At 37.0% G+C, this 23,613-nt stretch overlaps 1 protein-coding gene across 5 annotated transcripts in view; it reads right to left on the bottom strand.

Annotated features, from left to right (window-relative positions):
- The window catches only part of ENOX1 (ecto-NOX disulfide-thiol exchanger 1), a 706,159-nt gene that overhangs the window by 448,983 nt on the left and 233,563 nt on the right, over window positions 1-23,613 (bottom strand). For 4 of the 5 annotated variants that reach the window (XM_036757464.1, XM_036757466.1, XM_036757465.1 and 1 more), the window contains one exon: window positions 7,808-7,924. The exons of the other annotated variant lie outside the window; for it this stretch is intronic. The gene's annotated coding sequence lies outside the window, so the exon portion shown is untranslated. The remainder of the gene's footprint in view (window positions 1-7,807; window positions 7,925-23,613) is intronic. 5 annotated transcript variants of the gene reach the window in all.

The following is a 23,613-nucleotide window of genomic DNA, read 5'->3' as shown; positions in this document are numbered from 1 at the left end:
TCTTATTATAGGTTATATGGCATTTGATATTTGAGCATTTGGTATTTTGATTCTTATTATAGGGTGTTGGAGAAGGATATTTGATCCCTTCCCTATAATTCTAGAAATTATAGGGAGAACCGTGATTTCTTCAAAACTCAGGACCTAAGCTTTTTAAAATAAAAATGAGCACAGCAAGCTGCCCTCCAAGTAACAAAGAGATGGACAACCAAAATGATTTTCCATCCAAGATATTAAATTGTTTACTCACAATAATGAAGCCAGCCTGTGGAAGTTCCTGATTGGTCTCTCACAGAACTTTTCTGAACTGACTTGAACAGATGGAGGAACTGTACAGCTAAAATGTGATGGATATATTTAGCTCCCAAAAGCCTGAAGTAAAATCAGAGTGAGGATCAGGAGATCAAATCCTTAACAGTAAGGGCAAAAACACAGTTGTCGTGGTTTTTTTTTCCAATTGAATTGAGTTTGGAAGAGTTTATTCTGAAATACTCTTTAGTGTAACTCTGACCTTCAAGTGATTCTTTTCCCCCTTTCAGCATTGATTTTAAAATCTACTATTTTTAACCTTTCTTCAAAAACAACATGAACTTTTGGCTAACAGAGTGTTATTGTTCCCAAACTTATTAGCATATCTGCAATAGTTTTAAATTTTGAATCTGCTTTACAATAGACAGGCAAGATACCATCAGATCAGTCAACTACTGCCATACCAAGAAAGCAGCCATTTCTTAATGATAGACTGAAAAGGGCTTTTTTATACCATATCAACCTAGCGAGCTCTGATTTGAAAAATTAGCCCCCTTCTTGAAAATTCTGACCCGAAGAGATGATACTCTTTTCCCCACCAGGAAGTCCAAGACCTTGGCTCACCAATTTTCCAATGTTACTGCTTTTTCTCACTATTACTTAGGTTCTGGGACAGGACAGAGGTATTTTTCTTCTCTCCTTTTCTCTGCTACTCAGAAATACCATATGACCCTTCTGCAGAGAATAATATAGCAAAAGAAGGAAACTTAAAATATCCATATACTCAAATGTTTCTATGATATCATCAATGTGAATATACCCTATAATGATACAGATAGTAACCCATCCATGCTGACAAACCTGTACAGCTATTATTCACATCCTCCCGTAATCTGTGTGTATGTGGGTGTGTGTGTTGGGGATAGAGGCAACTGTCTCACTTTCTTTACAAGAAGCACATGGGTTATCCATTGATTATCCACATGGATTATCCATTGATTATCCCTCCCTCTCACTATGTGACTGGTCCATCCTATGTTAAAATTAATCATTTTTTTTTCAAATGGCACATTTCACTCTTAATTACTTGTTTACTGTATTGCCATCAACTCACACTCAACATGTGCCTACCTGTTGCCTTCTGAGTGATATTTCATTTTTACTTCTTTGGAAATTTTAAGGTAGCATGGCTCATAGCCATATACTACCATCAATAGAATGTTGATGTTTAAAACATTTTATTTCTGGGAAAAGTTTGAGGTTTGTAAAAAAACAAACTTTCCAATTTTCTACCCCCACAAAAAATGTTAAGACCACTTGCTTCCTACTATTTAATTCTGGGTCCAATTCATTGTCTGTTTGCTCTGACTATTCAAGATATAACTCCTGATGGTTGATTCTAGATGGTATTCCTATAATAAAACATACTATAGTCTGATCAATAAGCATTCTCCATTCTACAGGGATGGGAAAGCCAACCTCATCTGAGTGGTTATAGATCTTTTCCAGGTAACTCTGCCATGTTCCAGGACTTGAAACAATCTATAAAATGTCACCCTTAAATAGGAATACCTGGACCACACTGTCATCTCATCCAACAAAGAATCTCTTTTCATCTTGAACACCATGTCATATCCTCACTATGACCAAGAGGACCATGTTTGGAGAGCATGTAGCTCTCTGTTCCATTGCTCATTTAATATTAGAGTATAATCAAACATGGTTCTCTTCATTCTTATAGCTTTGAAATAATCTTGTACAATTTTGACCTAGGCATGGGAGACACTTTACTGGAGAAGATAGCTTATGGCAGCATTTTGCTCTAAAAAAGGTAAATTTTAAAAAATATAATCAATATAAGAATCTTGCATTCTTTAACTCTTTTAATCTCTTGTGTGTCAGAAAATGTGCTCTACTGTAAAATATAACTTGTTAAAGTCAACTTGTTCTATTCTATTGTATTCTATTCTATTCTACACTGATGGAGGATATCCTACAGATTACTGTCATAAAATATTGTATAGATATTGAAAGCAGGTTCATGGGTTGAGAGTTGTTGATATTATCTCAATGATTTTTTTATCTTATTAACACAATCTGAGATTACTTCCATGCTTTAAACGTTTCCCTCTCTTATATACCGTGAATCAATTCCTCAATATCTTCACAATTGTGGCATCTCCAGCATATATCTTCTATATGTATAAGATGGTCTCATTCATTTGAATTTTCCTGTCTGCGTTCTCTTTAGTGCCATTTCCTCTACAAAAACATTTGGGACTGAGATGTTGGAATTCAAGGGTATGACAACTCTAGTATTCTTGATGATGAAAAAAAAATTATAATAGTATTTCCAGATCTTCAACTTTGTTGTGTTTGTTGTTCTTCCATTTTGATTTATAAATCTCCTTAGGATACATTTGATTATTTGCTATCTAATTAACCTCTCTTTAAATCAGCTGTACCACTGTTATATTAGGGTTTATGAGGCAATACTTAATTGTTCATGATCTACTATTCTTTCCCATAAGATTTTATAGATGGGTTCATATTCTAAACTAGTGTTGCCTTTGACTAACCATACTCTCCTGCTTGAAAAGGCAAGTTTGCTATCATTCTTTTTAGGCTTTTTTTGACCTGCATGCTATGGAAAATTAATTTACATCAGTTAAACATGTATATGAAATTTTTGTAGTTTATGTGTCCGTCCTTTCTTCCATCCACATCCCACCTTTCATTGTCAATAACATTTAAATAGATCACAAGGCAATTGTTTTGAATGCTTTCTACTGATTTTGTTCCTTAACTTAGCTTTTGGTGTTCTAAATATGAGATCCTTATACAACTACCAGTGAGTGGACACAGAAGTGGAGGAGCTGAATCATATGAATTTTCATATTCTTGCTATAAATGAAGGACAACTTTTTAAAAGAAAAGAAGGAAGCTAAACAGAAAGAGAGCACCTTAGAGAGACAAATGAAACACTAGCATAGTTGATTTTATTATTCACCTAAACATAGCATGAAAGATGAAATATAGACAGAGAAGAGTTACACCAAGACATCATGAATACTTTCTTTAAGAAAAGAATCCAAAGATACTCTACCAGGCCAAGCACAGGATATTTTGACAGAAAACAATTCCATATTGATATGGCACACAGTCCAAGATGAGAAGGAATTCCCTGTGGGATGGAACTCTGGTCCAGATGTTCCTGCCTGAAGATGAAATTTTGTAGGCTGTTCCAAACAGCTTCATTCCTGAATCCGCTGTACAATCAGCCCCACAACTTGTTATAACCAGGAAAATAGAATAACAAGTAGTGGGTAAGTTTACATGCTTGCAGTGACACTTCAGGCCAAATAGGCTTCATTCTGAGTTTTTCTTTTCTTTCATGACTAGGCCTCCTCTTTTGCCAGGTCTAATCTTTAACTGTTTTATCATTTCCTCTTCTCTGGTTGGTGGATTTTGGTTGTCTTGGCTTTCAGGAATCTGCTTGTCAACACCCTGAGGTCAGGACATGAGAACTAGAGTGTTAGGGTAGATTCTTCTCCTAAGCTTCACAACCCCTTCTTCCCTCACCCCTACTTACAGCCTCACTGGGTTTGTATCTTCTCCTTGAGCCATGGACCCGTAAATCCCTAAATTTCACCTTTGGCTCCTACATAAGAAAAACTCCAAATTTTCTTTCTCGGACTTCAAATTTCTCTCCAGCCTTCCTGCTGGAAACTTCTACGGTCTATGCCTAGTTCTTTTTCCTCTATTTTTCTTGACGTCTCTCAATTCCTGCCTGATCTGCCCCAAACAAATTACCCTTAGTCATAATGAAGTGGCTAGATTTGTGACTGACGGTTATGTATCATCCTAATTATTGCTCAAGAAGAACACCAGACCTTGGAGCCCATAAATATAGGTCTCCATGGCTCTCTCTCTGAGCTTTGCTTTCCTACGCACTGTAACCAGTATAAAAGTTCTTTCCCAGAATGCCTCTCTTATCTAGTACTGACTCTATACTCTTCGATGGTCTGCCCCTATACCTTATCACATTGACAGAGTTGGAAGAACAGACTCTCTCTGGAGTCAATAGCCTCACAGTCCTGCTCTAACCATACTGATTCCACGTATCTCATTTTCTCAGTAGCCTGAATATCACCTATGCCTCTTGTCTCCCCAAGTAAGCAGTCTAGTCAAATAAAAGCGTCTTGCGGAAAATCTCTTAAACAGAAAACATGCATATGTAGAGCATTCCTGTCCTCCATTCAAAGCAGGACTAGACACTAAACACCTAAAACTCGAAGGAGTAATTGAATAATAACCATAATTACCCTGATTTTATAAGGAGGATATTAAGGTGCAGTGCCTTGCACAGAGTAGGCATTTAAAAACAAGTTTGTTGAATTCAATGGAGAAACAATGTAGTGAAGCATCTTGCAAAAACCCAATTCACAGTAAGAGCCCCATGCATAACCGTACCTAGCTTCTTTCCCACAGACAAAAAGCTATAAAAAAGAGAAAGAATTCACAAAAAGAAAAACAGATTTGTAAATCAGATAAAATGATGCAGGGGATAATTAGGCATCTTTAACCATCTTTGAAGCTTCCTCAGCTAATAACATAGGGCTTAGTATTTCTTGAATTTCAAACATGCCCATTTCCAATTTCTTGTTTACGGTGAACTTTTATAGCAAGATATCTCAATTTGTGAATTCTGGCCATTGGATATGCAGCCCTCTAATGAGACTATAGTCTGCTTTGGTTGTAAAGCTTTGTGACATTTAAGAGTGTTTACCTTATGTATCTAAAAAACAGAAAATGTTTCTCACAAAGTAAAAAAGTGCTTATTGGATACATTTCCAAAATATACTAAGAAAAAGTCCTAACTGATATATCTTTCTTTATAATGGAATAACACCCTTTTTGGTTCTTTGATGAGCTATTGTTTATAAACTTGGGTCAAATTAAATTATACTTAATTTAATTGGATTTACAATATTTTGATGAAAGCTGTCAAGTAACATACTTTTCCTCAGAAGAAGTAATCCTGAAATCATGTTTTTTTCCTTTGATGCCTGTGAAATTTCACAAAGCAATCAGGGTCTAACGATGTCTAATGTGGAAATTCCTTTGCTTAGCATATAAAACCCTTTTCAATCTATCCCTAACCTACTTTTGAGTCTCATTACATATTACTCCCTTCCTTGCATACCATGGTCCACCCAAACTGGCATCCTTATGATTCCTCTCATAGATGATACTAAGTCTCCCATATCCAAGCCTTAGCACTGGCCCTGTGTCTGCAACACATTTCCTCCTTATCTCCGAATCTGTACTTTTCTCCAAGGTTCACCACAAGCAAGCACAATCTTCTACAAGAAGGCTATCCTGATGCTCCCACTGCTAGTGTCTTCCCTCCAAAATCACTCTGTATCTGTTTGTGTGTGTATACATACATATATACACATGGGTGTGTGTATATAGCATGCACATATATGCATTTATAGTCTCCTTCTGTAAGGACAAAGCAAGCAATTCATAAATATGCGCGACTGAAGAAGGAATGACTCAAGAATCCTTCCTTGTTCATGACAAAACTGTCACTATACTTTTGGTACATATTCAGCAGTGACTTGGATAAAAGCATTGATGGCATGCTTATCAAACCTTCAGATGACCCAAAGCTAGGAGCAATATCTAACACAGTGAATGGCATGGTTAGAATCCTAAAGAACCTAGATAAGCTGGAACACTGGAATGAATTCTAAAAAGATGAACAATCAACCTCACAACGAGAAGATAGTGAATTCATGGACAAACTGTAGTTCTGTCAAAGATTTGGGAATTTTGGTGGGCTGAAAACTCAGTATAAGTCAGCTTTGGGATGTGGAAGCCAGAAAATTTAATGCAAAATTGGGCTGCATTAAATGAGACATAGAATACAAGAATAAGGAGGTGACAGTCCCACCGTACCCTGCCTTCATAAGACCTCATCTGGAATATTTTTCTTTTTTTTTTTAGCATCGTGCACAGTGGATTAAGCAGGGCATGTGCGGATTTGGGAGAGACCAGAAGAGGACAGCTAGGATGATGGAAGTCCTTTAGTCTAAGACATGATGATTGGTTGAAGAAATTAGGCATGTTTAGCTTGGCTAAAGGAAGAATCCAAGATATGATTATTGTCTTCAAATATATGGTGGGCTAGCACATGGAGGAGAAATTAGAATGTGTTTGTCCCCATAGGTCAGGACCAAGAGCAGTGGGTAGAAGTTGCAAAGAGGCAAATTTAAGCTTGATATCAGGTAAAATTTCCTAAAAATTAGAACTGTGAAAAAATGAAATGCGCCACCACCTCAAGAAGTGGTAGGTTCCCCCTCCTTTTAGATCTTCAAGCAGAGATTAGATGACCACTTGTGGAGTACGTTATAGTGAGAATTCAACTAGATGGTCACTGAAGTCGCTACTAATTCCCACACTAATATGCTGTGATTCCTGAATATATGTTTAATGCCTTAGGCAGCTTGACAGTACAACTCAATAGAAAGTCCCCCCACCTTCTACCACTACCATCTAAGGATACTACTATAGCAACAATCTGCTCACAGCTGTAGGGGTATAAGACCCACCAACAAAGAGCACACAGAAAGCTGCCAACACAGGTTCTTTGATCTGCTCTTCTAAGGAAAGCAACTTTAAGGGGTTAATAATCTCATTTTAATCAAACATACATATATCATTCACTTAGTTCAGGGGGGAAAGATCAGCCCCCTGAACTTCAAGGCAAACACAAACAGAAATTACAAATATCAACAGACAGACCTTGTCTGATTCAAATCCCAATTCATAGTTACCAGAGAAACACCAGTGTCTGGATTGCAAAGCTGGGGGGCAGTTGCACCTTGCTCAGAGTCTCAACACTCCTTCTCTGAATGTGCCCCAAAAGTCAAACGCCAAGCTCCCCTCAATTATATCCTGTTCAGAGCCCTGAGGACTCTGACCTCACCCCAGCTGGGTGTGTGAAGGTTCCCAATCCCTAGTATCACATCATATACAATCCAATGACTCTTGATTGTCTTAATAAAAATCCCACTTTATCTGCCCCATTCAAACAAAGGCCAGAATCCTTAAGGGCATTTAAGAGAAGAACAGCAAAAAGTCCCACCTTAATTACTATTACAACTATGCATGAATAAATGCATGGGAGATGCCATCAAGGAATAACAACAGACTGAAATGAATCTAATACAATGATTTTTTTTCTCCATCTGTCCCTGTGTCTCTCTGTACCTTCTTTCTTTCCTCTACCATCTTCCTCTCTTTCCCCTCCTCCACTCTCCCAACCTTCCCTATCTTCAAGGACAAGTATTTGTGCAACAGTAGTAAAATAGCACAGCCTTTAAACATCAGCTAAGTAGTTCTAACTGTAGGTGGCCTCCAGATTAAGCATGAAGCTGGGGCCCTCACCAATTGAACTAAAATCAGTTGTTTCCTTTCCATACAGCCCAGTGGCCCTGCCTCTGTTATTGTTGTCACTGCAGCTCATAGGTCTTGCACAATGGCATACCTTCAGAAACACCTAGTGGTTTGACTTCAACTCTTGGACTTCAGCCAGTGAAGAGTGGTCCTGAGCATCTACTTCAGTATTCTTCAAAAAGGAGATCACAGATTGTCCTGGCCATTCCTGGGGCAAATGGAAAGGAAAATAAATACACAAATATACAAAAAGTAGCTATTTTTTTGTACTTATCCATGTATAAATTTCAACTAGAAGAATCTTATAGACTTATAGGAAGTTAAGTAACACGGTGGATACAGCACCAGACCAGAAGTCAGAAAGATCCGAGTTCGAATGTGCCCTGAGACACTTGCCAGTTGACCCTGGGTAGGCAAATCAACTTGAAAATTATCCGGCTCAGTTTCCTCATCTGTAACATGGCGGGTAAGATCACCACCTCTTAGGGTTCTTGTGAGGATAAAATGAGTTAATATTTGTAAAGCACTTTGTAAACCTTATATTTAAATATAAATTTAAGCTGCTGTCATTCATCATTATCAGCTTTAATCCATCTCATCTTCAATCCACCTCATCTTCTCAGGGCCCAACTGGAGACACACTCAGGAGATTTATAATGGAATAAACTATCGTTCAGTTGTTTCAGTATATCTAACTCTTCATGCTCTCTTATGGGGTTTTCTTGGTAAAGATACCAGAGTGCTTAGCCATTTCCTTCTCGTAATAGTAGTTAAGGTGGGACTTTTTGCTGTTGACCTTTAATGATTCTGGCCTTTGTTTGAAGGGGGCAGATAAAGTGGAATGTTTTTGTATTTCTCAGCACTGAGACAATTGGGAGTCATTAATTGGTATCTGATGTGATACTGGGGGTGGGGAAATTTTCCACGCCCAGCCTGGGTGAGGTCGGGGCCCTTCAGGGGCCTTGAACAGGACATATGAGCGCAGAGGTTTGCGTTCTCTCTTGGAGCTCTGAGGCACAGCAGCAGTGGTACGTGACTCTGGGCCAGCTGTTGTAATGAGCTCGCTGGCTGAACACTCAGATGTTGATAACTACTAATTGTATTTGGTCTGTAATTCAGGGTGCTGTTTTTTTCCCCCTGAACTAAGTAAATGGTATTTGTATGCTGGATTAAAGTCAGACTGTTAACCCCTTAACGTTGCTTTCCTTAGCAAAGCAGATCAAAAGGACCTGGGCTTTTGCAGTGTTCTATGTGCTGGTTGTTGTTGGTTTTACACCCCCACAGCAGCTGCTAGCTGGATTGATACATTTCTCTAGCTCATTTTACAGATGAGGAAACTGAGGCAAACAGAATTAAGTGACTTGCCAAGTTCACACAGCTAGTAAGTCTCTGAGGCCAGATTTGAACTCAGGAAGATGAGTCTTTCTGACTCCAGGCCCAGTGCACTATCCACTGCATCACCTGGCTGCCCCAATGGAATAAATAAGAAAGGACTAATATAAGAGTTGTGAGAATTAGGGGGCACACTAATTCATTGATAGTGAAAGGATTAATTGGTCCAACCATTCTGGAAAGCCATCTGAAATTATGCAAAAAGAGTAACTAAAATGTCTCAGAGATTCCACTTCTAAGCATATTCCCAAGGAGGTCAATGACCAAAAAAAAAAAAATAAGAAAGCTCCCAAAATATTTATAATAGCATTTTTTGTAGCAGTAAAGAATTAGAAACAAAACTGTTGCTCAACAATAGGAGAATAGTTAAACAAATGGTGGTACCTGAATATAATGGGATAATACTGTGCTGTAAGAAATGATGAATGTAATGAATGCGCAGAAGCATGGGAAGCCTTTTATAAACTGATGCAAAGTGAAGCAGGAAAACCAGGAAGACAATAAGCACAATTATTATAACAGTTTAAATGGAAAGAATACTAAACAATGAAACAATTAAAATTGAGCATCGACAAATTAAAATGACCAAGCTTGGCCTTGAAGGAGATATGAAAAGATGTCTCCTAACACTTCTTTATAAATATGGGAGATTATGGCTGTGGAACAACTATAGTTACAGATTTTTTTTTCAATAACTTGATTAGTTTTGCTGAACCTCCTTTCTCCCCTTTTTTATTCTTTATCATAAGGGATAGTTCCCTGGGAGGAAGATGAAAGAAAGTCACATCAGGAAATAAAGATGATATAAAAATGAAAGACAGCAATAAAAATTTTTAAAAGAGACAATATTCACAATGTATCTCACCTCTATATTTTATCTATTCTATTCTCAGTAACACTTTTGCTCAGAAGATGTCTCCTAATTCCAAGGTTGGGTTGTCTTGGGTCCCTTGGAGTCATGGCTCCTGCCCTGGCCTAATATATTCAGAATTAACACTGATACCATCACCATGATATCACTGTCTTAGCATTAGAGGCTTCAGAGCTGAATTAACTTCAAGAGGAAGAAACTGTCAGGTAAGGAAACTATTTGACACCTTCCCTGCAACTTAAAATATTAGAGATTTGTCTAGATCATCACAAGGTTAAGTTACAGCCAGAATGTATTAAGGGTAGAACTTGAAGCCAGGTCTAGGTCTCTCGTAAATCCACTATGTCACACTGCTTCTTAAGTATGTGATTACATGTAAATTCCCATGGAAAACAGCATCCTCTAAATTCCACTGGCTTCATAGTTTTCAATAGCCCTTCCCCCCAAAGATTTTTTTTTTGTACATGAAATGACTAATGAGGGATGAGCAGGCCCAGCTGTTTATTAATCTTTCAGGGAGAAAAACAAGTATCAAAGAAGCCACTTACAAATAAATGTCATCATAAATAGTTTGGATAACTAAAGACATGAATACTTTTCAGTGGACTAAAAGACACCAGAATGAGATTTTATTTCTCTGTCCTTGCCAACATTTCCATGCTTCAAGGGGATGAAATGTTGAGTACTTCCCAACTTTGACTACCCCCCCCAAAAAACAATGATACACACTTAATGTGTACCTGATTAATTTTTTCCCCATTATGTTAATTACTTGACTTATACAAATATCTCTGAAAGATTCAGAATCTTAACATATCATTCACCTTAGGGATTGAAGAGAAAAGGGAAACATTTTTGATATTAAAAAAATTCCTCACTTAGCTATGAATTCATCCACAAGAAACATTCCCCCATTTAGTATCTCTGCATAGTCTTAAAAGTCCAAAGGTTTCCAATATATCCTCTTCTGGGTCCAAAGGTAAGTTGTGTTCTGTGTGGTGAAGGTGAATCAGTTCCTCTATGGCTCATAATGGCAGCCTAGATACACAAAGACAAGCCTTATCCACAACTTAATCCCTAAGGAATCCATACTCACTGTAAGAGGGATAATTAGCTGGGTGTCCCTGAGGCCAGTCTTCATAGTTTTCACATTAAAAATCTCCTCTCACATAAGACAAGAAATTTTTAAAAATCCCCCTCATAGATATCACTCACTGAGTCACTCAATTACCTCTGGGACAGATATAAATTATGCATTCTTTGATTCTCTTTAAAATTTTAGAGGCACATGGGGACAGAGAAGCATCTCAATGGCACTAAAAATATAAGATATTCCAGAAAGAAACAATAACTTGTATGATATTAACTGCTACAGGCGCTCCGAAGGCTCCCTGCCTGGTCAAGGGAAACGCATAAAGCACGGAAACCTAACAGCAGGCTTGCATGCTAATGGCTGCCGGTGACAAGGACTCATTGAATGTCACTGCTTCACATACCATGTGCTGTTCATTTTTCTTATCTATGTGACCTCTCTTTTTCAATGACTGATGGAACTCCTGAGAATTAGCATCTCTCTCTTTCTGGGCATCTGCCACCAGGAAGGCATTCAGAAGTGTCTATTCAACAACCCTTCCAATTCTCCCACCCCAGCAACAAATAAAATCAACAACCATCCTACTCTCTCTGGGAATGGGGAAGGTTATTTCTCTTATATTATGGGAAAAGCTCCTTGGCAAATCCTCAGAGCTGATTAGATTTATATCTCTATGTGCTTCCAAGTCTAGCCATCACACGTGTATTCCTATTTCAGAGTTGGACTTAAAATGTTCATAATTGGTGTGAATAGAATGGAAGAGCTGTTGCTGCAAGAATAAAGAAATTTCAGTGTTCTAATGCCCTGCTGCTACGATGACCTATTTCACACTAACATCTGTTCAGTGCTGATGAACCACTCCAGATGTAAGCTGGCAAAGCCCCACTACCAGGATGGTGTGCAGAAAGCCACCTAGTGCTGCAAATGCCTCCTTCCCTGGCTCTCACTTAACATGTACCTGATTAATTTTTCCTCTACTATGTCAATTACTTGGCTTACACAAATATCTTTGAAAGATTCAGAATCCTAACATATTGTTCAACCTTAGATTTTGCTGATCTCAGGGAAAGCAAAAGGACAATATTCAAATAAATGAGTCCCACAGAAGAAAGTTCATTTTTAGCACCAGCTTTTTTTAGGTAGTTTCAGGTAAGATTTTGGAAAGTCTAATGATGAATTGTAAAGAAAGTCAAACTTCAGAATCTTACATTAAACCTTTTTCTGAGGACTGAATGCCATTAAATTTTTTTAAATTAAAAATTACATTTTTAAACTACTGTTCAGATACTAAAATGTGCCCCACTGTCACCAAATCCACGCGACATCTGTGTAAAATGCCTTCAGTTCTTGACCTAATGAGGTTAGTGACAGGGATATGGATGACCAGAACAGCCAACAAAATACAAAAACCATTCTGTTCATGAAGCACAATATTTCTCCTGTCATTTAACCAATTTTCCCCCCTCAAAATGACAACATGGACTGCAAATCTCCAAGGCTAATGCTTCATTTGACAGACTAAGTGCTACTTAAAATATAATAATATATGTGTCAATCTAGTAGGAATGACAGAGGTCATTCGAGGGACTTTTCAGGCAGGTGAGGGTATTAAAAGGTTATAAAAATGACAATCAGGAAAGCAAAGAACCATGTTACCAAACATTCTTTCCCAACCAATTATTAGAAATTCAGGCATTGTCACGGGGTTCTACAAATCTCAGAATCTACTCTTCTGGACCACTTAGTAGCATATTCATAGCCTTATGACTTGACCTTCAGGAGACAATTCACTGATTTCCAATGATATCAATGTGTTGAGTAAACATCAAGACCACAATAGAAGTTGCTCTTCAAAGTAAATGCCATGGATGCTGGTTCTAAAAAAGGGAGCATTGAGGCTTCTGTTTTTAGTTATTTGCAATTGGCTGAACATGAAAATATTCTAGACAGTTCTACTATATTGAAGATTTGAAAATATCCAAAACAAATATCTTTGTTTTCAACCTCAATCCCAGTCAGAGCTTTCAAATACCCGTGACCTCTGAATTCTCAGAGAAGGAAAGCCATTATTTTTCCAAAAACATTTTTAATCAGCATTTAACTTATCTCAATAGAAACAATTGTATCACAAGGAAAACATACATTTTTGTCTCTCTAAATCTTTAATTTAATTTAACTATCATTAGTTACTGATAAACACAGTGTTTACAGGTCATAGGACTAGTGGAGAAAGTAAAGTATTGCAGAAAAAATAAAGCATTGGGATAATAAACAAGGCCAAGGAACACAGAAAAGAATTTGGACCTAGATGATTCATCTAACAAAAGGAATCTTAATAAGCTCAAGGAACAGAAAGGCAAATGAGAGACAGCTGCTAAGAAAAAAAAAGCAAGTGGGTGGGGGATGTTAAGCCATATTGGATTCAGAATGTTCTAACAAGTTCTAAATGCATTTTAGAGACAGTGCAAAAAATAAGACAGATACATATATCTTATCAGTTGTCCTTAAAAGTTTTTCTCTACACTTTTCAAATTAATGATGTTTTATAATTTTCTCAAATATGATTTAAATCAGAAACGACAAGAACAGTCTGTAGCACCCTAGAGTAGGAATTCTAAATATTTTTGTATCACCTATGCCTCTGGCAGTCTGGTGTAGCCTAGGGACTCACCCCCTTTTTAGAATAATGTTTTTAAAAGCAAAGTAGCATATGTAGGATTACAAAGGAAACCAATTAAATACAAATAAAGTTATCAAAATATAATCTTAAAAACCAAGTTCATAGACCACAGGTTAACAACTCCTGCCTTAGAGCACAGAATAAATTGGGAAACAAAGAAAGCTGGCAAAGAAAACTGGTCATTATTAAATATTGTACTCTAGAAGAGATCAGTTCAAAAAATTAAGAATCAGAATAGGGAGAATCCCATTGCCTAGAAAGAAAAGAGATTCTCAAGAAGGAAATGCTGCAGATGGAGTTGAAATTGATCCTAATAAGAAACAAAAAGGGGAGTTGGGGGGGGACCCTAAATAGATTATCGTGGCTACACAGGAAACTCAATGAAATCAGATTTTTAAATCATGGAAAAGAGATGAAGTGAGGGCAAGTAAAATGACTAAGGACTATGCGTGTGGTGAACAATAAAATGATAACATATAACAATGAATCAAGAACCATTCAACTTTCTCAGTTGAAGAAGTGGGACTAGAAATAAGCAAATACCCAATTTCCATAAAGAGGAAGAAAATGGGCACTATACATTAGAGGATGGTGAGGTTGACATTGATTCCTGGTAAAATTCCTAGAAATAATTCATGAGCATGTAGAAATAGAAGAACCAAACCCTAAATGAGCTTTTGTTCATTAAGAACAAGTCATCTTAAATTGACAATTCCCTTTCCTAAGAGAATTCCTAGATTTGTAGATGGGTGTGTAGCATGTGCAAATTTCAGTAAGATTTATTTCATAAAAAATAGAGATATATTGACTGGATGATAATATCGTTAGATGGGGTTTAGTTGGTTGACTGACCAATCATGGTCAAGTTGATATCAATGTGGAAGTAATTCTCTGGTGGAATACAGTAACAATCTGACTTTCTCCCTGGCCCATTTACATTCGGCAATTTTATCAATGACTTACTTGAAGTCACTGCTGCTCATCAAATTTGCAAATAATGCAAAGAGTGAGGTTACTGATACATAAAAAAGTCATAGAAAATTGAGTATCTCAGGCTTGGAAAGTATAAAGGATGAAAAGAATGTTGCAGTTAACTGCAAGAATTGAAGTATTTTTGTGTCTCTACTAGACTCAAGGAGGAACTACATGTAATCAAATCACAAGCTAATCTCCCTACACAGAAAAGAGAAGGGGCTGGAGGAATGGTTCTCTAGGATCTAGTTTATTGGGATGAATGAAATATTCCTTAAAGGATGGAAGAAATACTTCAAGAGGAAAGTCAAGAAATAACAAACCTCTTTCAAAAGGATTAGAAGGCAGAAGAAAATGAAACAAAAAGAAGGGAAGAGGGCCCATTGAACTTTTGGTAATAGTTTTAATCAACACCTCTTTCTGATGGGACTTGTTCTGGACCATCTTAGCAGGAAGCAGGTTGCCAGCCTTCATGGATGAGGATTCCCTGGATCTGCAGGAAGGTCCCTGCAGAGGTGTCTGTCTACACATCTACCTGACATGAATAACAGGGAAGTGATGCTGTCTTCTCAGACTGTGTATCTGAGGCATGATGGATAGAACCGTGAGACCTGTCAAACATATCTATTTCTAGTATTCATGAAGGGATGAACACCACAATGGAAATAAAATATCTCTAGAGTTCATAAAGTTCTAGGCATGAAACTGATGTCATTAGGGACTCAGTGTTTTCCTACCTGGTACTTCTGATTAAAGGCTTTAAAAGAAAAAAAGTGGATATTTCTATGTCAGGAAACACAGTCATCCAAAAAGCATTTATTAAGTGCTCAATATGTGCCAGGCATTTCGCTAAACAGTTGTTGTTGGTCCTTTGTTCTCAAAGAGGACCAATGACATCGGGAGGGTAATACCTTGACTTACAAGAGAATTGGATTTCAGTGAGGCAGGGCTGTGCAAAGTCACCACCTTTACTCTCTAGGAATACCAAAAACAGCAAAAGACAGCACTTGCTCTCAAGGAGCTCACAATGTAATGGTGAAGACAACATGCAAACCACTATATACAAACAAGATATGTTCAGAATAAAAAGTCTTCAAAATGTTAGCCTGTGAGTCTGGCTTTGGCTCCTGGGTAAAATTTTGAAGCACATTTTAAAAGAGATGGTTTGTAAGCACTAAGAAATGGAAATGTTGATCACTAAGGGCATGGATTCATTAAGATGTCACGCAAGATTAACTTCATCTGCCTTTTTGACAGGGTTAGTGGTCAACAAGACAGTTAACAAAGTTGTTCATTATATCCTTATATTCAAGATGGATATATGTGGATGGACTGGACAAACGTAAAATTGTTTTAAAAGATGAAAGAACAGCTGATCCAAAGGACACTAATTAATGGATTAAATTGAACCTTAAGCTAAGGCTATGGTAAAGAGGCTTAGAAATGTATTATTGGCCCAGCCCTGCCCAATATTTTTATTGATGACTAGAATGAAGTTTTGAGTGCAAATTTACCGAATTTGCAAGTAACATAAATCTGGGATAACCCAACATCTAAGTGAAAGAATTGAGAGTCTAAAAGTTCTCAACAAGTTAGAATAATGGGTCAAACCTAATAAGATAAAATTTAATAGCATGTAAAGTCCTACATGAGGTTATAAAAACATTAAACTGTACAATATGTGGGAGGAACAGACAGATATCACATGAAAAAGATTTAAGGATTTTAGGAGTATTTTATATAAGAATGGCTATACGTAATTATAAACAAGTACAGTGAGCCTGAGTAGAATGTCACCAGGGTGTACATCAAATGTACACCTTGACTGTCAAAATATCTTTATTATATATTTAAAAGGAATAGCAAATTGTACATAACAGATTTGCAGTTTCATGTGCAATCATCTTTTTTAAATTCTACTACGTTATGGAAATGCTTGTTTTACTTCATAAATTAAAAATAACATAAATAAAACTTTTAAAAAATACATGGCTGTAAAATGCTACTGAAGGATGTTCGCTTGTATATCTAAAGAGCAGAGGTAGCAATTAGGAGGGGGAATCAACTCAGGAGCTGCAAGCTAGTAACCACAAATTTTAATTATGCATAACTAACTGGCTGTTCTCCTGAGACCATTGTGACCTGAGGCAGGCATGCCTGAGAGAAGGCCAAATGGCCAAGAAGGCATTTTCAAGAGTATGGCTGTCAGTAACCTTGTGACCTAGATTCATCCCTGTGATCACAGACTCTCTGATAGCTAGGTAACACATCTTGGCACGTATAACTTCACCATGGACACATACACACAATACCCAGGTATACCAGATACCCAGATTCAGAGCTATACAACAAAAGGATCCCATTCGACTTTGCATCCTTAAAAAGACAAACTTGGTTGGTCTATAATAGAAATATAATGGACCAGTCTTTTATACCAGGAAAGATTCCCTACCTCTCCCAAATTTTATGAGCTAACCATAGGCAATCCAAGTGTAAGAGACAGATGCGGTATTTAGGGCTACTGTCCAAAGTTTCTGCTTTGCAGCCCCTGCTGCTCAATTACATTGGTTTCTTTACTATGTTCATATCATTTTTGTTAGGAGTTGTCTGTTACGCCAAGACAAAATATATCAATAGGTTATAAAAATGTAAACTTTAAGAAGGCATTAGTAAATTTCTTGTATATGTAAGTCACCGTGCTAGGCTCTTTATATCCTGTGGCTGGATCTTAATATATGAGTTCCTAGTAGACACTTCCTCCTCCACCAAAAAAGAGTAAAACCTGCCTTAAAAAAAATCTGTTTATCCACAAGGAGAGCTTATTCACCTGGAAGAATGTGACCCATTTTTTTACCTTCAGAATTATTCATTTATACTACATCAAACTATATTGAATACATGTTGTAATGAATCATTTTTGAAAGGGAAACGGTAATGGCTATCACAAAAGAAGCATGTAATGAAGAATTATTATAAAATATGACAAACTTACCTTTGAATATCCTCTGGAGATGTATGCAAGAAAGATCGGGATTTTGGTATGCCTACTGTCACTTCTTGGTGACAAAATTAGGCTATCCCCACACACACATATATGCACACATGCATACACATAATTTTCAGAACAGAGTTCATACTATTCTCTCTAACTTCTCTGCACTTACCTGAGAGACCACAGAGCAAACACCAGAATGGAAGGGAAGTGGGGGGAGGGAGGAGCGGGTGCTCCAGCAGCTATTCCTGCTGAGACACATGCAAATGACTAATTGGAAGTCAAAAGGCAAACTGAGTGTGATCAATCAATCAATCAAGTATTTATTAAGCACCTACTATGTGCTTTAATAATTTGTACTGGGGATACAAGTAGAAAGAAAGAAAACATCTTTACATACATGGAGCTTATAATGGGAGAGATAGCAGTTTCATATCAAAATCTATACAGCACATATATAAAGTAAATAAATACAAATATTAAAAGTAGTTAAATACAAGGTGATTTGGGAGGGAGGGTAGTTGGTAAGGATGACAAAAGGCTTCATCCAGAAGATGGTACCCGAGCTGCATCAAAACGGAAGAGAGGGACATTTTGAGGCAGAGATGGGGGGGTGGGTTTCATTCCAGACTTGGGGGCCAGCCAGGGCAAAAGCACAGAGATACAAGATGGAGTGTCACGTGTAAGAAACAGAAAGAAGGCCCATTTGGCTGCATGGTAGAGTTGGGTATGGGAGAAGAAGAGGGTAGGAATACATAGTAATACCAATGAGACTGGAAAGATAGGTTGGGGCCAGTTCACATAGGCTATAAAAGCTAAAAGAGAGCTTATATTTTATTCTGGGGCAATAGTAAGTCCCTGAAATTGGCTGAGTAGGAGAATCACATGACCAGATCTGTGCTTAAGGAAAATCATTCTAGCAGCAGCGTATGGCATAGACAATAAAGTGAGGGGAGACTTGGCCTTCAAATGCAAAACAGATAGTCTTGCTAAATCACATTCAATACTTTTCTTTTTGTAGACCTAACCGTATGTAACCTCAGGGGTTTGGGAAGAAGAGGGAAATAGGAACATGTAAAAGTCCTATAAACACCAGGGTTCTTTTGACCCAAGTATGATCACACAAGTCACAGAATCATAGAATCCTTAGGAATGAAATATGCCTTTGATGTCATCTAATCAACTTCAAGAATAATTTAAATATTTATTAGTTGTCTAATAATGGTGAAACACTCTGCTAGACTTTGGGGATGGAAAGAAAAAAATAATAATCAAAGTCCTTACCCTTAGGAAACATAATCTTCTGGGAGGTAAGAGGTGGATAGAAGGAGCAAATCTTTCATTTTATATATGAGGAAGACTGGAGAAATGAAGGAATTTCCCTGAGTTCACAAAGCTAGTAAGTGGCCCTGGCAAGACTGGAACCAGGATCTGATGTTTTCTATGATAACCAGGCTAAACTACACTTCCTAAAATGTTCTGAGACATAGCCATGTAAAAATCTTCATGTGTAGGAAAGGTAGGAAGTTATTGCTAGTTTCTCTAATCTTCATGAAAGGCATGAAGAAAAATCACAATTTTAAAATTTCTTTTGTTTCTTCAAATATTCTCTTCACTTCCATCCCTTCCTCTATTTTTTCCCCCTGGAAGGCAAAGAAAGGGCCCAAATCCTAGGCATCTGATCTCTTTTCCACTCTAAAATAATAAATCAAAATATATTTAACTCAGTATACATTTTAAAGCATATTTTTATTAAGCTCACTTGACTTCTGTGCATTGGGAACCCTTTGGATTTCTTTTATCCCCCATCTAATCATGTAATCGAAATATTACTGCATCTCAGCAGGGAACACACCATTCACCTCTTCCTACAATCTGAAATCCATTTTATTAGACCGTTTTTATGAGGCTTCCTCTCCCTTCCCTCTGTCCCATTAATCCCTAAACTCTTCTCAGCAGGATCTAGCTAACTATCTCTTAATGTTGTTACTTGTGAGTTGCCATTTATCACAGAGGCTGATGTCAGGAACCTGGTGATTTCAGGAAGGAGCTGCAGCAGACATTCCTCAGTGATTAGCTATAGATTCAACGCTGGTCTTCACCACCGACCTCTTCAGAAGTAAAATACCTGTCAAGGAATTTGGCTTTTTCTCTTCTGGGAAACTTCTTATGAAATAGAGCCTCCTTACTTTTAACTATTAACCCGAATAAGGACAAAGCTAATCGTAATTTCATTTAGAGGCTCACTAATAAGGTACAGGGAGAATTTAGGGATTATAGCCTAGAAATATATCATAGTGTAATTAATGCAGGGATTAACCAAGGAGGGCTCAATTTTAGCAGCACGAAAATTTGGTGAATGTTCTTCTGAAAGAACCTGATGCCACGAAATAAAGGGGCTCAGCACTTGTCAGGGCGTGTGTAGTTATTCTATGGCTGACTCTAGTTCATTAACCATGTGGTAAAGAAACAGACTTTTGATAACTTCTGACCTGGAACCAGAGAAGCATTCAAAAGGCATTAACTGGCCAAAGCGAATCTCTTTCTCTTGATTACCTGGCTGAATTTAAGTGAGCAAACAGGGACTGCTGTAAGCTTCTGGGTGGGGTGAGAGGACCTCGATTAGTGGCGTACTCTGCCCATCCACTTTAACATAACATGAATATAACATTTAACATGAACGCATGGCCCTGCAGTTACTTCCATCCCTGTTACCTATTCTTTCCTTCTTTAGGTGAAAAAGTATTTGAGTTTGGAAGGACTAAGGTGAAAACTTGTGAACTATGAGAGAATGAGGTAGAAATCCAAGAACTACAATTGATGCTAAGGTTTAACTGAGTGTACATTTTAAAGCACATATTTTTATTTAGCAGCTAATCCCACTGAGAAGTAAAGCACTGAGCAATCTGCCTGACCTAGCCCAGCAACAGACAGACAACGTAATACTTGTTTCTGCAAGCAAGATGTAACTTCATCTATGAATTATGCCACATTCATAAGTGAAGTTGGGGGGAGGATACATGCTATAAGTTTGAGCCCACGCTCTCCAGGGAATTAGGTGTCAAAGGATAGAATACGCCTGAGGTTAAGAAGGGATATTTTTTGTACGCGTGTTCTTATTATAACTTCTCAGTAAATGATCTTTTGTAAAATTGATGAGAGTTGTTTAAATGATACTGAGGTGCCAAAGGCTGCGGGGTGTTGAAATAAGAGAGATGCTAAATGTAATTGATGACTGATATTTGGAAGAAGATAGAGTGGGGCCTAAATTTTGTGGCATTATAAAGACTTTCCAGCTCCTCCAAGTGAACCTCTAGTACCCTGAGAAAAGATCTATCTAATCTCAACTTCTATAATGTATATATGAGCTGGGAAAGTAAAACCAGATTCTCACTATAGTAATAGCCTTAGAGCTGGGAAGAAGCCTTAGAATTCAGTTATTCCAATACCATAATTTGATATGTAAGGAAACCAAGACCAAGAAAGGTGCGATAATTTGTCCAAAGTTACATGGTAAGTAAATGGTAGATGTGGTTTGATCCTGCGACCTCCAGATCCAAAAGAATGGAGTCATTCACCCTCCATTGAACTATATCAAAGTTAGAATAAAAAAGACATTTTTTTTCAGAACATGAGAACAAATAACAATTTCTTCAGTCAGAAGTCACTATCAGGAAGTGGCATTTAAAATAAACAAAATAACGTCTTAAAATCCATTTCTGCTACCAACTTGGGTAAGTCACTATCGTGAGAACGATGAGAAAGTCAGACTTCATATTCCCTAATAACCTATCTCTAATTTCCAATCTATGATCCTGTGATCTTTAAGGTTCTTCCTAGCTCTAAAATTCTACTTCTATGATTCTAAAATACACAGGGTTGCAAGAATTTGGTAATAAAATGTGAAGGCCTATTTTTTTTTAGTTTATATTCTTGGAGGGTAATCTAAACCATGGGTTCTTAACCTAAGGTCTGCTATTTTTTTAAAAAAACATTTTGATAATTGTATTTCAATATAATTGGTTTTCTCTATCATCTTATGTATTTTGTTATATGTATCTGACAATTATTCTGAGAAGCCACGACACAAAGATTCAAGCCTGATCTAAAGTTGCCTAGCTTTTTTTTAAAAATTGTGTCTATCTGCATATCTACCAAGAACTCTTAGAAGAATTGGAAAATTATCCTAAAAAATTACAAATAATACAGGGCTTCCTTTTCATCTTCTTCTTTTTCTCCTTTTTTTTGGATAGGCTTATTAGTCTAGTAGGCCAGGGGTATGCCAACATTTTGAATGCCTGCCCTATACAAAATCTGCTTTAGGTACTTGGCATATAAAAACAAAAACAGAATGGCCCCTGACCTCAAAGAGTTTACATTCTACTGGGAATATAACACGTATACAGTTAAATGTAAATAAAATATGTACAAAGTAATACAAAAATAAATTTGAGGAGAAAAGGCAGGTGGCCCCTGTGCTGTACTTTTGAAGGAAGCTAGGGATTCTCTGAGCCAGAGGAAAAAAGAGTCAATTGGCGAAATGAAAACAAAAGATGATTTAGTCAGCAAACACTTAACTTACTTGCCAAGTGGAAAGATATGGCAGCCAAGAGCAATGTAGATTTAAAATATGGACCTGTTTATAAAATCTTACAGACAAGAAGAATGGGAGATTCTAAATATTATGACCTAATAAAAACAGAAAAGTTGTGGGAGGATAAACCACTTTAAATAAAGCTTAGAAAGATTCAGCTAAGTAAAGTCAGCCCAAGGGAATTTAAGGATGAAGCTGAAAGGGCAATAAATAGAAAAAAGATGGGACAAGATCAACAAAGATTTTTATAACAAACTTTATTCAATTCCCCATCTGGATTCTAACTAACACCACAATCCCACACACGCTTGTAGAGTAAGTTAATGATGGTATTGAAGAAGCAAAGAACGAAAAAGCTGTTGAACTAGACCAACAACACAGAGAAGGTTGAGGGTGTTGAAGAATAGATTCTCAAGGTATCTGAAGGAAAGGAAGATGCCAAAAACATATAGGAAAAAGTCTAATGATATATTATTGACTAAAAAAAAGTTTACAGAGAAAACAATTATTATTTCCTATGACTAATATTCCTGGAGAAGGAAATAGCAAAACATTCCAGCATCTTTGGCAAGAAAACCCTATACAGGTTGACAAAGAGTCAGACATGACTCAACAACTTAACAACACCACCACCTAATTTCATAAACACACACACACACACACACACACACATATATATACATATATATGTGTGTATATATATATATATATGTATGTATGTATATATATATACATAATGAGAACTATCTATACACACATCGAGGGCATTCTTGATGACAATATTTGAAGGGAACATTCAGGGTTTCACAAGTGATATTCCACAACAGATTACATTTTTACCACAACACAAATGACTGAAAGATGTAGAAAATGCAAGCGACCATTGTGCTGAGTTGTTAACTATTAAAAAAACAAAACATTTGTTTTGTTAGAGCATAATATTATATTGAAGGGTCTCTTCCAATCAGATATATCTGGTGTATGTCAAAATTATACATGATTCCTTGATATAACAGCAGAGATAAATGTGTTTTCTGGATTTATGATAATTAATAAAATTTGAGGCACAAAATGAAGTTAAAGATCATCAAAGGCATTTACCATTGCCATAGAGGAGTTCCAGGGCAAAATGCAAGTGGAGGAAGAATTCCCTATAGATACTCGGTTTTCCAGCTATTGCTGTTTGTGGATTAGACTGTACTAATTTCATCAAGCCTTAGAATAATGCAAAACTTCCTAAATTAAATTCACAATCAGTCTGAGTTTGGCCTTACTATCCACAAAAGAAAAACTAAGTGGATAA

Source organism: Trichosurus vulpecula, chromosome 4, assembly GCF_011100635.1.
Source record: "Trichosurus vulpecula isolate mTriVul1 chromosome 4, mTriVul1.pri, whole genome shotgun sequence".
NCBI lineage: Eukaryota > Metazoa > Chordata > Mammalia > Diprotodontia > Phalangeridae > Trichosurus > Trichosurus vulpecula.
This window is presented reverse-complemented; position numbering and strand designations above follow the sequence as displayed.